Raw genomic sequence first — 16,505 nt, 5'->3', positions numbered from 1 at the left:
CCATGCCTCCCTGTGATCCACCGCCTCTGTCTTTGTTTCTTGCGTTTTCCCTCCAGATGAGGTTGGAGGAACCTTATCCCAGCTCTTTGCCTCCACCCTGGCTCCTGTGCTCTGAGAACTGAGCTTGGCCTCTGCTGTTTTTATCTCCACACACATACCCCGGACATGCCTGTGATGGACGGGCATGTGTAAGGATCACACTCGGGCAGTCACAGGCATGCATGTGTGTCTGTGTGCACAAGAAATCCTTACGGTGCCTTGCGAGACCCTGTACTGGGCTTCTCAGCTCCAGCACTACTGACATTTGAGCCTAGTAATTCTGTGTTCAGAGGGGCGGTCCTATGTGTTCAAAAGTACTTAGCCGCCCCCCTGGCCTCTACTCACCAGAGGCCGATAGCACTGCCCTAGTTGTGACAACCACATGTGTCTCCGGACATTGTCAGATCTCCTCTAGAGGACGAAAGGGCTGTGGGTTGAGGACCCCTACCCTACATGACGGGACCTCCCCTCCCACACCCCATCTCTGCTCTGTCCTGCTGTGTGCACACGGGTCCCTGCCAAGGGGCCTTGCTTCAGTTGTCCCCGTTGGATGCTCAGCGTCCTCCACTCAGATCTTCACTGGTCGATTATCCGGGCCTCAGCTCAACTGACACCTCCCCAGGGCCTTTCTTGAGCGCAGCCGTGTTGCTCCGTCATATTTCCTTGAGGACTCTCTGAGGCACACAGCCTCCGATTTGGAGGGGAGAGATGAAGAGGGGTGGGTGGCAGAGTCAGAAGGTTGCAAAGAAGCCCCTCTCTCTGGCTTATGTAATCACTCTGCGGGGAGAGAGTGCGGTGGGGCACTTGGCTGCTTGTCATGTGAAGAAAACTGATGTGAACGACACTTTTCCTCCTCTGCTTCCTGCTCAGCTTTTTTGTTCTTTGTACGGTGAATAATGTGACTGCAGGAGGAGCCTCATCCTTAGAGTTATTTTTACAAGGTCTTCTCTCTGCTGCAGATGACTCAGAGCTGGGGCCTTCTCTTGAACACGTTCCTTGGGAAATGCCAGGGAGATGCTGTGCCCTAGACGAGCAGGGGGCCAGAGAGGGTGCCCTGGCCCCCTGACCCCTCTGGAGCCATGTCCGTGGGGGCTGGAAGGAAGGCCTTGCTGAACCACTGCTTTTTCCGGTTTCCTTCTGCCAAGGCCAGCCCTGCCTTTTTCTCACCATCCTTTTTTGCTCCAGCAGAAATGACCAGGACAGCCTGCCAGTCTGGAGAGGAGAGAGGGCACTGCCCCGCCCCATGGTTGGCACTGCAGGCTGCAGGTAGGCCAGGCCCCAGCAGGCTGGTGGCTCTAGCCTAAAGGCATGCAAACCACCTGGAAAGCGGCCACAAGGCCCCAAGGGAAAAGGAGAACAACTGTTGTCACGTCTGCAACCACCCCTGGCACCAAGACCCAGGGAATGTGTGTTGAATAAAGAAACCAATGAAAGGGAAGCACCTTTTCACATGTGAAGCTGAACCACCTGAGCATGTGTCCAGCCCAGAACCACGTACTATGGAGGATGGTGGATTGTGCCCCTGCTCCGGAGGGTGCGTGTGCCCAGACCTCGGCACATGGACCAGAAGCTGTCGTTGCTCTTGGCTCGGGCATCATCTGACTCGACCCCTCGTAACCACTCCGAGGGGCAGGGGTGTCGTTTCCTTTTTCAGAGGATCAGGGAGGTGGATGGCACGCCCAGCGCTGTGCAGTTAGTAACCAGCACAGCTGCATTCCTCTGCCCTAAGTCTGCCCACTCTGTGGCTTCTTCCCTGACCCTGTGATGCCGTGGAACTTCGGAAACCCCAGAAATAGAGGCTCCCCTGCTTTCGAGAAACACTCCATACTCTCCTTCCATCACAGCTGCAATGCCCTCCTTCAGGAGAGCTGGTCCTCTCCCTTCTGTTCTGCCTGTAGTGGAAAGGCAAATTCTCAACCACCTGCTACCCAACAACCCTTGGAAGAATTAGGATATGAAGGCCCCTCTCAGTCACCTCTGCTCTGACGGTTCTGGAGAAAGGGACTGATTGGGGAATACACCCTGTTTTCCTCCTTCTAATATGCCCTAGCCCCCAAGTCCCTTTCTTACTGTCTTCTCCCAGGTCACACAATCCCCAACTGAAAACCCAACTGAATAGAAAAGGTTTCTAGTTGATCATTTGGGACTCAGAATGCATTTCCCCACAGATGTAGTTTAAACATGATGCTGTCATATCTGAGAAGGAGTATTAATAGCATCGGCCAAGTAGAGAGCTAGCGTTAATATTAATGATTTCATTAATTGTGTGTGCTCAGTTGCTCCGTTGCGTCTGACTCTGCAACCCCATGGACTGTAGCCCGCCAGGCTCCTCCGTCCATGAAATTTTCTAGGCAAGAACACTGAAATGGGTTATCATTTCCTACTCCAGGGGATCTTCTCGACCCAGGGATCAAACCCGAGTCTCTTGTGTCTCCTGCATTGGCAGGCAGGTTCTTTACCTCTAGTGCCACCTTTCATTAATCAATTAACTAATAATAAGTCATCATCATCTCTTGCCTGGAAGACTGTAGCAGCCTTGTCACAGGTCTGGTCTCTTCCACTCTTATTCTCCTATAGTGTATTCCCTATGTGAAAAACTAATCCAGTCCCACCTTGCCTGTGCTCAGAGAGGTCCAGCGGGCTCCTAGCCTCACGTCCTGGCTCCTGCCTGCCTCGCCGACCTCACCCGCCAAACTTTTCCAGCCAGTTCATTTCACCAAGGGACTCAGGAGCCGCTGATCCCTGTGCCTGGATCTCTCGTCCCACCTCGAATTACCGGCTACAGTCTCAGTTCACTCAGATCTCTGTCAGATGTCACCTTTTCAGGTGCCCCGGGCACTTCAGATAGATGACCTTAGATACACATCCCCATCACTCCTCTGCCCGCCTCTCCTTCGAAGCACTGATCACATCCATCTCATTGCTGGTGTATTTGTTTCCTTGGGTCCTGTCGGGCTCCTCCACTAGAAGGCCAGCTCTGGAAGGGCAAGGACCTGGTTCATTTTATTGGCTGCTCTGCTTCTAGCACTAGAAAAGTACCTGACACTTGATGGGTGATCAGAAAATATCTTTATGTAAATAAGTGCATAAATGAACAAATGCTATGTCTACATCTGGCAAATAGATTGCGCTTTCTTGTGGAATTTATCAGGCATTCCAAACATCAAAGATGAGTGTCTTCCTTTCCCAGCCCTTGGGATTTGAAGTGTAGGGATTTCGTTTTAGTAACAAGTTCGTCGATTATTCTGGAAAGTAGGACTCCTTACTCTGCATTCTTGGAGAAAATAGATACTCTTCTCGGGTTCTGAATTTGGCAAAGGAGGGGGGCGAACACTTTGGTGTCGTGAGTCTCCTGCCTCCAGTTTTACTGAGAATGGCCATGCTTTTTAAAAAAAAAAATTATTTATTTATTTATTTTTGGTTGTGCTGGTGCTTTGTTGCTGTGCCCAAGCTCTAGAGCCCAGGTACCATAGTTGGTGCGTGGGCTTGGTTGCCCTAAGGCATGTGGCGTCTTCCGGGACTGGGGACCAAACCTGCGTCCCCTGCATTGGCAGGCGGATTCTTAACCAATGGCCCACCAGGAAGTGCCGAGCACATATTTTTGATTACTCTAGAGTGAGGTTTCTCACCTTGACACTCCTGACACTCTGGACCAGATGATTCTTTGTTGTGCTGTTCTGTGCCTTGTAGGATGTAGGAAGTTTAAGAGCATCCCTGGCCTCTAGCCATATGTTGCCAGTAGAACCGCCAGCTGTGACAACCGATTAATGTCTGCAGGCGTTGCCATTCCCTTGAGGGGCAAAATCTTCCCAGGTTGCAAACTGCTACTCTACCATGTTCTGGAAGCCCCCCTCCCAAGAAGGAATTATCCAGCCCGGATGTCAATGGTGCCAGGTTCAGGATACATGCCCAGTGTAGCGCTGATGGAGATGTTCTATTTTGGGCTGCCCAGAGGTAACCACTGGCCACATGCGGCCACAGAGCACTTCAAATGTGGCTGGCATGACCAAAGGACTGAGTTTTTAAAGTTTATTTCATTTGAGTTAATTTTCATTTCAGTAACCACTTCAGTAGGCTAGTGGCTACCATCCTGGATAGCAGGACGTGTGTGGCTCACACTTTAGTGTCACACGAGTCATCTGGGGAGAGCAGAGTCTGATTCAGCAAAGCTGGGGTGAGGACTGAGAGTCTGCATGTCTAGTAAATTCCCAGGAGATGCCAACCACAGTTTTAGTAAGATGAACTAAGTCTCTAACCTGAAGAGTATATAAACACAGAAATGCATGTCTGCCACCTGGAAGGGGTTGTTAAAAGAAAGACACAGTGGTGTAGTTTAAGTGATGGGAAAAATATAGTCTGTCAGACAGATATTGGTGTGAATCTGCTGTTACTCAGCTGTGAGCCCTGGACAACTTACTTAACTTCTCTGAGCCTCTGTTTCCTCATCTATAAAATGAAACAGTGACCATTCCCACCTTGCAGTGTGATTCTGAAATACTCGAAAGTACCAAGCCCAATGTCTGCCTGGTCCATACTGGGCTCTTGGGAAATAACAGCAGGTACTGCTGATCCATCTAAAGAAAAGGCATCAATTGGACCTAGAGAGTGTCATACCCAGTGAAGGTAGTCAGACAGAGAAGGAGAAATATTCAATGACATCCCTTATGTGTGGAATCTAAAAAGAAACGATACAAATGAACTTATTTACAGAATAGAAACAGACTCAGGATCCTAGAGAAGAACTTACTCTTGCCAGGTGGGAAGGATGGGAGTAAGGCATGGTTAGGGAATTTGGGATGGACATGGACACACTGCTATATTTAAAATGGGTAACTTACAAGGACTTACTATATAGCACAGAGAACTGTGCTCAATGTTATGTGGCAGCCTAGATGGGGGCGGAGTTTGGGGAAGAATGGATACATATATATGTATGGCTGAGTCCCTTTGTTGTCAGCCTGAAACTATCACAACATTGTTAATTGGCTATACTCCAGTATAAAATTTAAAACATTTTTTTTTAAAAAAGGCACAATTTACACACATTAGCCCTGATATTCAGGCCATGCCTGAGACAACCCCCACCCCCACCCCCATCACAAACACTCAGATGTTCTTTGGAAAAGCAGGTCCCTGGGCCCAGCCCACAGCTGCTGAGTCAGAGCCTCTCATGGTTCATCGAGGTAAAATTCACATAGCATAAAATTAACCATTGACCCTTTGGAGTATAGAGGTCAGTGGCGTTTCGTGCATTCTCAGTGTTGTGCAGCCATCACCTCTGTCTGGTTCCAGAACATTTTCATCAGCCCACAAGGTAACCCCATACCCCTTAAGCAGCCACCCCTCCTCATTCTCCCTGCAACCCCAGCCCCCGGAAACCACTGGTCTGCTTTCTGTCTCTATGGACTCACCAGTGGGTATTTTGGATGAAATGAACCAATCAATATGTGATCTTTTGTGTCTCTTTTCACTTAATGTTTTTAGGAGTCATTCACGTTGGAGCAGGTATCAGAACTTCGTTCTTTTGATGGCTGGATAATATTCCATTGTATGTAGGTACCAGATTTATCTGTTAGTCAGTTGATGGAGCGTTTGGGTCATTTCCATATTTGTGGCTGTTCTGAACAGAACAGAGCTGCTTTGAACATTTGTGAATGAGTTTTTGTTTGAGTACTTGTTTTTAGCTCTTTGGGGTTTATACCTAGGAGCAGAATTACTGGGTCATTGGTAACTCTGTGTTTAAGGTTTTAAGGAACTGCTCCACTATTTTCTAGGGCAGCTTGCACCATTCCTGCCAGAAATGCAGAAGGGTTCCAGTTTCTCCACATCCTCACTGACACTTGTTGTTGTTATTGCCAACCTAGTGAATACAAAGTGAAGCTTTGTTCTAAACTTCTCCAGGTGGTCCCTCTGGGCGCTCGAGCCATATGCTGGAGAGCTCATTCTACAGTGGGTTAAGTGATGGTCCAGTTCTCAAGGGCCATGGGATTTGGGACTTGGTCAAACAGTGCTTTTGTTGGGCTGGTGAAACCTAGCAGAGAATTGGCGTTGTTCCTGTGTGTATGATTAAGAGGTTGGATTTTTTTTTTTTCACTCATCTTACTGTCTTAGTCCATTTGGGCTGCCACGAAATACAACAGAGGGTGGCTTGTAAACAACAGAGGTTTATGTCACACGATTCTGGAGGCTGGAAGTCCAATAGCAAGGTGCCAGCATGGCCACCTTCTGTGAGGGCCCACTGCCTCGTGCATTGCTAGTGCCTTCTCGTCGTGTCCTCACATGGCAGGAGGAATGAGGGGCTTGTGGGACCTCTTTGATAAGGGCACTAATCACGTTCCCGAGACCCCCACCCACCCTCATGACCTAAACACCTCCCACAGCCCCTGCCTACCAATCTTAACCAATTTGGGGGTTAAGATTTCAACATAAGTATTTGGGAATGGGGCAAGTATAGAACATTTAGCATGTAGCACTTACTCTTTCCTCTTTAGTAAAGGGAGCTGAGTGAATAGGGGTGGCTTGCTCTCAGCTTGCCCTGGAAAGGCCAGATCAGTGCAGATGGCCCGCCTGCACCCCGGGTGAGGTCCCCCACCCCTGTGCCCCATGGGCGAGTTTCAGCAAAGCACCTCAACCTGCAGCTTGGGGCTTCGCCTGGAGGGCCTGTCCTGGCACGAACTGGCTTTGAATTCTTCTGTTTTAATAAAATGTCCTGTGAAGTGTTGCACTGTACTGCATAGCATAGCTGGACCTGACTTGATTTTTTGAATTAGGGGGTATTACCCCAGATAGTGGGCTTCCCTGGTAGCTCAGACGGTAAAACATCTGCCTACAACGCGGGAGACCTGGGTTTGATCCCTGGGTTAGGAAGATCCCCTGGAGAAGGAAATGGCAACCCACTCCAGTATTCTTGCCTGGAAAATCCCATGGACTGAGGATCCTGGTAGGCTACAGTCCATGGGGTTGCAAAGAGTTGGACACGACTGAGCGACTTCACTGACTGACTGACTGACCCCAGATAGTTAAGTGTATCTCAGGAACATGTCAGGTTAATCCCGTGGCTCTGAGGATGAAGATGATAAACTGGGGTTAGTGTGCAGAGGCGTGTCAGGGTGGGGGCTGCAGCAGGAGTGCTTTATGAAAGGAATAGTATTCCTCTGTAACAATGAGGATTTTGTTTCCCTCTTCCGGAATTTCCTCAAATTTAATCTCTGCGGTGGAAAACAACTTTTAAACGATACATTTATCCACAAGGAAATGGAGCAAGGTCCTACTGTTACTCCCTGGGCCACTTCAAGACAGCTCTAGGGCAGCAGTCCAGCACTCACGGCCTCCTTAGGTCAGCGGTTCTCAGCCTCGGTCACGTGTTACCACCTTCTGGCAAACTTGAAGCACTGTTGTCTAATAGGTTTTGGTGAAACCCAAGTATTTGTGTTATTTAAAGCTCCCTCAGGTGGTTTTGATGTGCAGACAGGACTGAGAACTGCTGACAGACAGAACTGAGAACTCACGCATGGGACATGATGGTGCAAAAAGCAGACGCTTGCCCTTGCCCTTGGAGAGATTACTGTCTTGATTGGGGAGGCCCATTCCTTAATCACATAATTAATTGCAACTGTGATAAGTACTGTTACAACACTTGCTTTTCTGGAGAGTCAAAGAAGTCTGACTGAAGCTGTACTCTGAAAGCTAACTAGACATTAATGAGCGGGGAGCTAGGAGAAGAGCATCCTATTGAAATGGACCAGCATGTGCAAAGGCCCTGGGGTAGGAAAGAGCTTGGAGTGTATGAAAACCTGAAAGACAAACTGGATGGAGTTGTGTGCAAAGAGATAGGAGTCCTGAGGAGGTTGGAGAGTGGATGGAGGCCTGCCATCCACTGTCGATCTACTATGAGTCCTCTGATACACTCTCAGTGTTTGAGCTGCTATATGGTCAAGCTTCTGTGTTCTGGAATAACTAAGAGCATTAGGGCCTGATAAAGTGGCCACATGTCTCTCATAATGGTCTGGGAAGGAACCCTCTCTCCTAGTCCTGTGAATTATTCTTTCCTCAGCCTCCATGGAGGTAGGAGTGAGACATCAACAGAGGAGGAGAGCTGTCTGGAGAGAGAATGGGAATTTTCACTGCATCAGAGAAGCTTCTAGGCCTCCCTGGCTGTGGATGGGATGTGTCTCACTTGAAAATTAGATCTTCTACAATGTCACCATCGTCTCTATGCTAGAGAACTCATTGACAGGGTGGGTGGCCCTCAAGCGACTGGAGCCTGAGATTTCTCACTGCATTGATTACGCTCCACCCTGTTTCTTAGATGTTCTCATATTAAATTTACAGATTGAATTCCTCCTCTTCCTCCTCAATTTCTTTCTCCTCCCCCCTCCTGGTTTCCTCTTGTAGAAATCTGTGCCAATTTCTGATTTCTTGTGGGTGGCCTGGAGGGCATTCTTTACACTTCATTGGGCCCTGCTTCCCATTTCAGAAGCTCCACAGTTATCTCCTCTGTCCTCTCCCCTCTCCCGGCTGCACCCTGCTCCTGGCCCAGAGGGATGGGAGCGGTTCTTTTCAACTGCTTTGTGGCCGATGGGGACCCTTCCTCTTTGGTTTGAGCCTCTTGATAGCCATTTAAAGTGTTCATGTCTCGTATTAGATTTTTCCCTCCCAAGGCTCTTAAATCTTCATTCTCTCCATCACTCTAACAACAGAGTGGTCAGTAAGGCAACATTAGTCACCACTGTGTGCAGAAGGGAAGTTGAAGCCCTGAGAGCCATGTGAGGGCAAGGGGAATAGTCTGGCCTTGCTTGATGGCTGGGTGCCTGTTGGTCCCTGGAAAGTCACAGAGCCTTCCTGGGCTGCATTCTCATTGGTTGTGTGGAAAAGAGCTAAGATTTCCATTCCTGATGTTGGGAAAGATTGAGGGCAGGAGGAGAGGGGACGACAGAGGATGAAATGGTTGGATGGCATCACCAACTCTATGGACATGAGTTTGGGTGGGCTCCGGGAGTTGGTGATGGACAGGGAGGCCTGGCGTGCTGCGGTTCATGGTCGCAAAGAGTCGGACACGACTGAGTGACTGAACTGAACTGAAGGTGGTGCAGTGCTAAAGAGGAAGGGCTTCCCAGCTTCCCATTCTGGCTCCAACGCTCAGGTCTGGGACAAGTCTGGGATGAACCAGCAGGCCTCCGTCTCCTCACCTGTGACCCGGTGGTACAGCAGTGACCCTGCAGGAGTGTTTTCAATATTCGGGCACGTCCAGGAAGGCCCAGCACCAAGGCATTTCCTGTGTCCTTCAGGATGTGGTAGTTGTTTCAGCTCCTCTACCTTCTGGAACTCGGCTGTTTGTCAGAGAGCCCCAGCCGTGAGTGGTGGAGCTGGAACTGGAATCTGAGTCCGCTGGCTGCCGGCCCACAGCCCCTTGGGTGGAGCCCTCTGTAAGTCCCATCCAGAGAGGGTGGACCTGGGTTCAACGAGCTGTGACTCAGTGACGGTCAGCCCTGGTGTGGTGGGACTGCCCTCTGGGAACTCTGAGCATAGCGATGGGAACCTGTGAGGGTGCAGGAAACTGAGTCATTGGGAAGCCTGCGCTCTTGCAAAGCTGCCCTGAAGCCCCCATTGTTGTTATTGTTATTGTTGTTGAGTCGCTAAGTCCTGTGTCTGAGTCTTTGCGACGCCATGGACTGCAGCCTGCCAGGTCTCCCTGTCCTTCACTGTCTTCCAGAGTTTGCTCAGATTCACGTCCATTGAGTCGGTGATGCTATCTAACCATCTCGTCCTCTTCCACCCTCTTTTCCTTTTGCCTTCAGTCTTTCTCAGCATCAGGATCTTTTCCAATGAGTCAGCTCTTCACATCAGGTGGCCAAAGTATTGGAGCTTCCACTTCAGCAACAATCCTTCTATGAATATTCAGAATTGATTTGCTTTAGGATTGACTGGTTTGATCTCTTTGCAGTCCAAGGGACTCCCAAGCATCTTCTCCAGTACCACAATTTGAAAGCATCAGTTCTCTGGTGCTCAGTCTTCTTTATGGTCCAACTCCAAAATCACTGCAGATTGGTGACTGCAGACATGAAATTAAAAGATGCTTGCTTTTTGGAAGAGAAGTTATGACCAACCTAGACAGCGTATTAAAAAGCAGAGACATTACTTTGCCGACAAAGGTCCATATAGTCAAAGCTGTGGGTTTTCCTGTAGTCATGTATGGATGTGAGAGTTGGACCATAAAGAAAGCTGAGCACTGAAGAACTGATACTTTTGAACTGTGATGTTGGAAAAGACTTGAGAGTCCCTTGGACTGCAAGGAGATCAAACTAGTCAAGTCCTAAAGGAAATCAGTCCTGAATATTCATTGGAAGAACCGATGCTGAAGCTGAAGCTCCAGTACTTTGGCCACCTGATATGAAGAAGTAACTCATTGGAAAAGACCCCAATGCTGGGAAAGATTGAAGGCAGGAGGAGAAGAGGACGACAGAGGATGAGATGGTTGGATGGCATCACCGACTTGATGAACATGAGCTTGAGCAAGCTCTGGGAGTTGGTGATGGACAGGGAGGCCTGGTGTGCTATAGTCCATCGGGTCACAAAGAGTTGGACACGACTGGGATTGATCTACTACTCACATCCATACATGACTACTGGAAAAACCAGTGACTATACGGACCTTTGTTGGCAAAATGATGTCTCTGCTTTTTAGCCCCCATACCACCTGGGAAATGGTGTCATGGCTTCCTGTTGATTTCCATGCTGAGAGAGGAGCTGGAACTGTCTTCACTCACTGGTGTATGATAGTAACGTTCCACTTATCCAGGGCCAGTTGGGAACTGGGAAATGTGCTCAAGACCTACGCTCTTGCTGATATCCCAGCAAAGAAGGCACTGCTAACTCCATTTTGTGGAAGGTTCAAGCCAGTGAGGGGCGGGTCCAGATTTGAACCCAGGTCTGCTTGGCCCCAGTCTTCCCGGGTATCTCAGCTGGTTAAGAATCCTCCTTCAATGCAGAAGACCCCAGTTTGATTCTTGGGTCAGGAAGATCCACTGGAGAAGGGATAGGCTACCCACTCCAGTATTCTTGGGCTTCCCTGGTGGCTCAGCTGGTAAAGCATCTGCCTGCAATGCAGGAGACCTGGGTTCGATCCCTGGGCTGGGAAGATCCCCTGGAAAAGGGAAAGGGTAGCCACTCCAGTATTCTGACCTGGAGAATTCCATGGACTACAGTCCGTGGGGTTGCAAAGAGTCGGACACAACTGAACAACTGAACTGCACTGCTTGGCCCCAAAGCTCATGCTCTCTGCATGATAGTGACCTTCCATACAGTAGCATTCACCACGCAGCTTAGAATGCTCATTCATATCCCAAAACCCACACCCACTATCTGCCTGTGTCAGCATTGATCAACTGATTTTCACCAGTGGTCAAACTGGATTTGGCCAAGTTACCACTGTTGAAGAGAAAAATAGGTGAATCCCAAAACTTGCTGTAAACTGAGAGGGTGGGCACTGTGGCCCCTGTGTTGGATGCCTTGTGCCAACTTAGGAAGAAAGAAAATTAGCAGACACGCATCTGTCTTTCTTTCCAGGCTTGCCCTAGGTAACTTCTTGGGCACTTTTGGAAAAACCTGCATGCCCTGAAAACCACAGCAGTGGAAGCGTGGAGTGAGGTCAAGAACCGATTCGATCCCCATTAAGAGCCTCCTTTCATAGCTAGAACATGCCATGTTCTTTCTGTCACAGGATCTTGGCACAGGCTGTTCATCCTGCCTACAGCACCTTTTCTTTCTGTCTTTTCCCTCCTGCTTTCCCTATTTTGCTTCACTAATTTATTCTTAGGGCTCAGATTAAAGATCAATTCTTTGCGAATGCACCACTGACCCTTTCCTGTGCTAGATCTGCCTCTGATATATACTGTTATGACAGTCATCATGCTTTCTTCAGAGCACACTGCTATTATAGTTCTTCCTGATATTTGATGTTGGTTCCCCCACTAGAGGATAAGTTCCATGAAGCTAGGGATGACATCAGTCTCCACTGTTGTATGCCTAGTGCTTTAACTTGCCTGCTCTGTACCAGGCACTCAGTCAACAATGGATAGACCACTGGATGGTTGGATAGGTGGATGGAACTAGTTAACTTCATTTCCTTTCCCTTAATTCCAGCCAATATACTCCTCTTACAGGCAAGGGAGATTGGGATCGTCTGTTTATATGTCTCCCTTGTGTCTCTTTGAAGAAGAACCCATTTTGAGAACATTAGAATGTAACCCAGCACCTGATATATAAAAGTTGGTGGTGTGGTTGTTTAAGCTAATCTTGCCTTTGAGACTGGATCCAAGGGCTTCTGCTCCTGTGGGGGAGCTTGGAGAGTTTTTTCCCATGTTGAAAGTAAGGATGGCACACTTCTTCATGAAACCTGAGGGGTGTCCATCCCTGCTTCCCAGCTTATTCTCTGGTTTAGCTTCTTGGTAAGGTCTGCTGTGGAAGTTGCCAGTTACTCTATTGACTTATTTATACACAAATAGTTATTCCCATAACCTTCTCTTCGCCAACGTTCAGAGATAATGATAGACAATCTTTATAGCATCACAGACGTCACTTCAAAAGCATTCTCTTGCTATAGGAATGTTTATGATGTGCTTATCGCTAGAATTTCATGAACAACAAACTCCCAAATTGCAGATGATTTAGCATTTGAAGCAGGGAGTGAGAGCATATATGTATATGCATTAAAAAAAAAAAAAAAAGACTTTAAAAAGGGAAGTTTTTCTTCTGCAGAGATATCTTCTTCTAAAGTTTAAAATAAGAACTACTTAAAAGCTGCAAGTTTAGAGGAATGAGCACTTTCTCTTAAGCATTCAAATGGGGGAAAATGACTTGTAATCTCTCCCTCAAGTATTAAGGCAATAGGCATTTAAAGGCTTTTTTGGGAGCTGGCTGTCACAGACAAAAGATTTCTCAATTTAAAAAAAAAAATCATTTTTATAGCGTTAAATAGTAGGAATGAGCAGCAGCAGCCCTCTTGACATTTTGGAAATGATTTATTTTCTGAAACGTCTCAGTCCATTTTAATAGATGACACTTTGTTCTTCAATTCTGGGTGGTCGTTTTGGCTGGGGTTGCCATAGTTACGGTTAGACGTTCAAGGTAGAGCAGGACAGGGCTCCAGGCACAACTTCTGACTAGGTTCCCATGAACCCAGTGAATTGGTGCCACCACCTCTGAACAGACACCCCAACGCCGCACTTTCCCAACATCTATGTCATAACTCTTGCTTCTTGGAGAGAGATTCTCTGAGCAATCTGAACTGTAGTCTAGAGGGTGAGTTTGACATCATTTTATTTCTAGCGACTCTCTCTCAACCAAGAGCTCAGCCAGCCGTCTTAGGAAAGTCACAGCTTGTGTAAACGTTTCCTGTAGTGGTGTTTCTCAGCCGTGGTGTGTGGAATGGTACTGGTCTGCAAACTGTTGACCAGATCAGTACAGAAATTGAGAGTAAGCCCTGAGATGCTTCCATGCCGATTTGACCAAGTCAGCTGTTGAATCATTAGAAGAAGGCTTGTACTTTGTATGAATATCTTTGTCACTTCATTTTTCTACCCCTTCCTTTATCTTATATTTTATAAAAGTATTCATCTGTGATGGATTGGAAATTAAAGAACTGGTCCTTCATCACATATAGGTTGAGAAGCCCTGTACTGTGGTGCTTTTTTGTAAGTTGTCTCCGCCCCCTGTGGGACAGGTAGGCTGTTGAATGAATTTGGGGAAATTGCAGCACTTACCAAATTATCTTGTAATGAAACACATGTACGTCTCTTCTCTGTCTTGCTAGGCTGTTGTTGCTTGAGAGCAGGGGCTGCGTCTAATTCATCTTTGTAGCCTCGCTCCTTAGATCCCTGGCTGGCACAGTGGAGGGCGTGGGAAACATCCATCCCGTGCATGTCTGCTCCCTAGTGACATGAAAGTGGGTGAGCTCCCTCGGCTTCTGGATAGTGTCCTCGGCACGCTGGTGATGGAGAGCTGGGAACAAGCGATGGAGTGACTCTCTCTTCTCTTTTTCCCACAGAACCAGGCCTCCTCTCCCCACCTGCCCAGCAGCATGAGAGCAGCATGACTAGCCGGCCGCAGGAGAAGCCTCCAGAGCCAGGCCCCCATCTCAACCATCTGCTGCAGAAGTCAAGGTGAGTTTGCTCCCCTTCTCCTGGAAGGTGTATGCGTTTTTCATTTGAACTAATTTGCTATGATTTTGTAATCACTTGCCATGTACTGGAAAAATAGTGTTTACTGGGATGTGGATAGACTGAAAAGGTGCATGTCAGCCTATTGGGGCAAAATGTCTTTGTTTCGGTTAATGGAGAAGCCAGTGATGAAGCAGAAAGGACACGGAATTGAGTTTCTGGGGACTGAAGCTGTCATTACTCCTCCACTACCTTCTGAATCTGGGACCTTGGACAGGTCTTTTAGGGATCAGGTGTTTTGGGCTTCCCTGGTGGCTCTGTGGTAAAGAATCTGCCTGCTAATGGAGGAGACTCAAGTTTGATCCCTGGGTCAGGAAGACCCCCTGGAGGGAAGCTTGGCAACCCACTCTAGTATTCTTGCCTGGGAAATCCCATGGACAGAGGCGCCTGGCGGCTACAGCCTATGGAATCACAGGAGTCAGATATGACTGAGTGACTAAACAACAACTGCATCCAGGACTCTGGGGGTGAAGGGATCTCTGGAATAGGGTAGAACTGGGTGGATGGCCTGGGACTCGCAGAATGCCCTACATGGAGTCTCCTTTCCCACGCAGGGTCAAAAGGGGCCTTAGAAGGGGCCAATTCTTGGCCAGTGTTGAACAGTGAATTGTTAGAAAATTCCTACTAATATTGGGACAAATACTTCCTCTCTGCAATTTCTGTCTTTTCTCCTCTGCTCTGCCATGTGGCGCCCGAAAGACTGGGCTTTCAAAGTCTCTTCCACATGACCCTCTTTGAATTTGATGATGACTGTCATGACTCTGCTTTTCTTGAAGAGAAAATTCTCTCTGGAGACTGATGCCACTCACCTTGTTCTCTTGTCCCCTCCATGTTAGAAGGGGCTTCATCACCTCCAGTTTGGTCCTGCCAGTTGCCCACCTGACCTGTACCTTCCTCAACACAGACTCCATTCACCATTCATTCTTCAGGACATATTAAGTTCCTCCTTTGTGACAGTCACTGTACTAGACCCTGGAGATATATCAGTGAGCAAAAAAGACAGAGTCTTTGTCTCTTTTAAGACAAAACAGGTGTAGATCCTTGGAAAGATTTTGAAATAAGCCCTGAACCATTTCTGCATGCTCCTTTTAAATATTTTATGTTTTCAAATTTTTTCTTAAATGTTTCGTTGAGTGCTTGAAAAAGTATGTACTCTCCAATTATTAGCTATTTAGTAGTTTTCTATATATGATCATCAGAATAATATAGTTCACTGTGCTATTCAAATTATGTATATTATGTCCTTTTCTGTTTTTATCTGTCTTTCAATTATTGAGAGACCTGTTAAAAATCTCCTGTTGGATTTGTCCATTTCTCCTTGTACTGCCAAAAAATTTGCTTTGTATATTTTAGGGCAGTGCTGTTTGACACACAGATACTTAGAACAGGTATATCTAACTGATAAATAGGGATTCATTTCTATCATCTTTATATACTTTCAGTTTTTTCTACTGTTTCTTTTCAATTGAGATTTTTTCCTTCCTCATTCCATCTTCTGTCTTCTTATTTGGAACTTATGTGCTCTGTGTCTGTTCTTTCAGTGTTTAGCCCATCTATTTTAATAGGCATACTTAACAAAGTATAAAATGTCTTTACCTTCCTGCCCCAAAATTCAAGAATCATAAACTGGTTTAATTCTAACCACTGCTTCTTCCGACTTAGGTACAATTATTATCCTATGTTTTCTTTCTATTCTATTTTACCCCCTGCAAGTTAGACATCATTGTTTTTATACGTGTATGTATAGATGTATTCATATTCTTTTCTCACCATTCTTTCATGAGATCATTTTCCTTCTGCCTAAAATAAATCCATTTGAATTATCTTTTAGTGAGAATCTATTGGTAGTAAACTTTCAAGTTGTTTTTGTTTTGTTTCCCCTTGGTTTTTGTTGACATGAAGCTGTCTTTATTTTGCTCTCAGTTTTGAGAGGTAACTTTATTGGAATATATTCTCTTCTGTCACTGAAACCCTTATTCCACTGCCTCTGGCTCTCAGTGTTACTGAGAAGTTGGCTGTCAGTCTAGTTACTGTTCCTTTATAAGTGACCTGGCATTTCTCTCTAGTTAACGTTGAAGATGTTGCTGTTGTTTTTGGTGTTCTGCTACTTCTTTTTTATATATTTAGGTGTCAGTTTCTCTGTCTTTATTCTGGGTTTCATTGGGATTCCTACTGCTAAACATGGGTGACTTTCCACAATTCTGGAAAATTCTCACTCTTCATTCTTTGAATATTGCCTCTTTTCCATTC

At 47.0% G+C, this 16,505-nt stretch overlaps 1 protein-coding gene and 1 non-coding gene across 16 annotated transcripts in view; both read left to right on the top strand.

The window, feature by feature from the left end:
• Window positions 1-16,505, top strand: part of TRERF1 (transcriptional regulating factor 1) — a 206,822-nt gene that overhangs the window by 127,248 nt on the left and 63,069 nt on the right. For all 15 annotated transcript variants that reach the window (XM_043449367.1, XM_043449362.1, XM_043449374.1 and 12 more), the window contains one exon: window positions 14,084-14,198. The gene's annotated coding sequence lies outside the window, so the exon portion shown is untranslated. The remainder of the gene's footprint in view (window positions 1-14,083; window positions 14,199-16,505) is intronic.
• On the top strand, window positions 11,105-11,176 carry TRNAC-GCA. The gene has a single exon. It is a non-coding gene; the product is annotated as a tRNA-Cys (tRNA).

The sequence above is a fragment of the Cervus canadensis genome, chromosome 28 (genome assembly GCF_019320065.1).
Source record: "Cervus canadensis isolate Bull #8, Minnesota chromosome 28, ASM1932006v1, whole genome shotgun sequence".
NCBI lineage: Eukaryota > Metazoa > Chordata > Mammalia > Artiodactyla > Cervidae > Cervus > Cervus canadensis.
The sequence above is the reverse complement of the archived record's forward strand: the minus strand, read 5'-3'. Positions and strand labels throughout refer to the sequence as shown.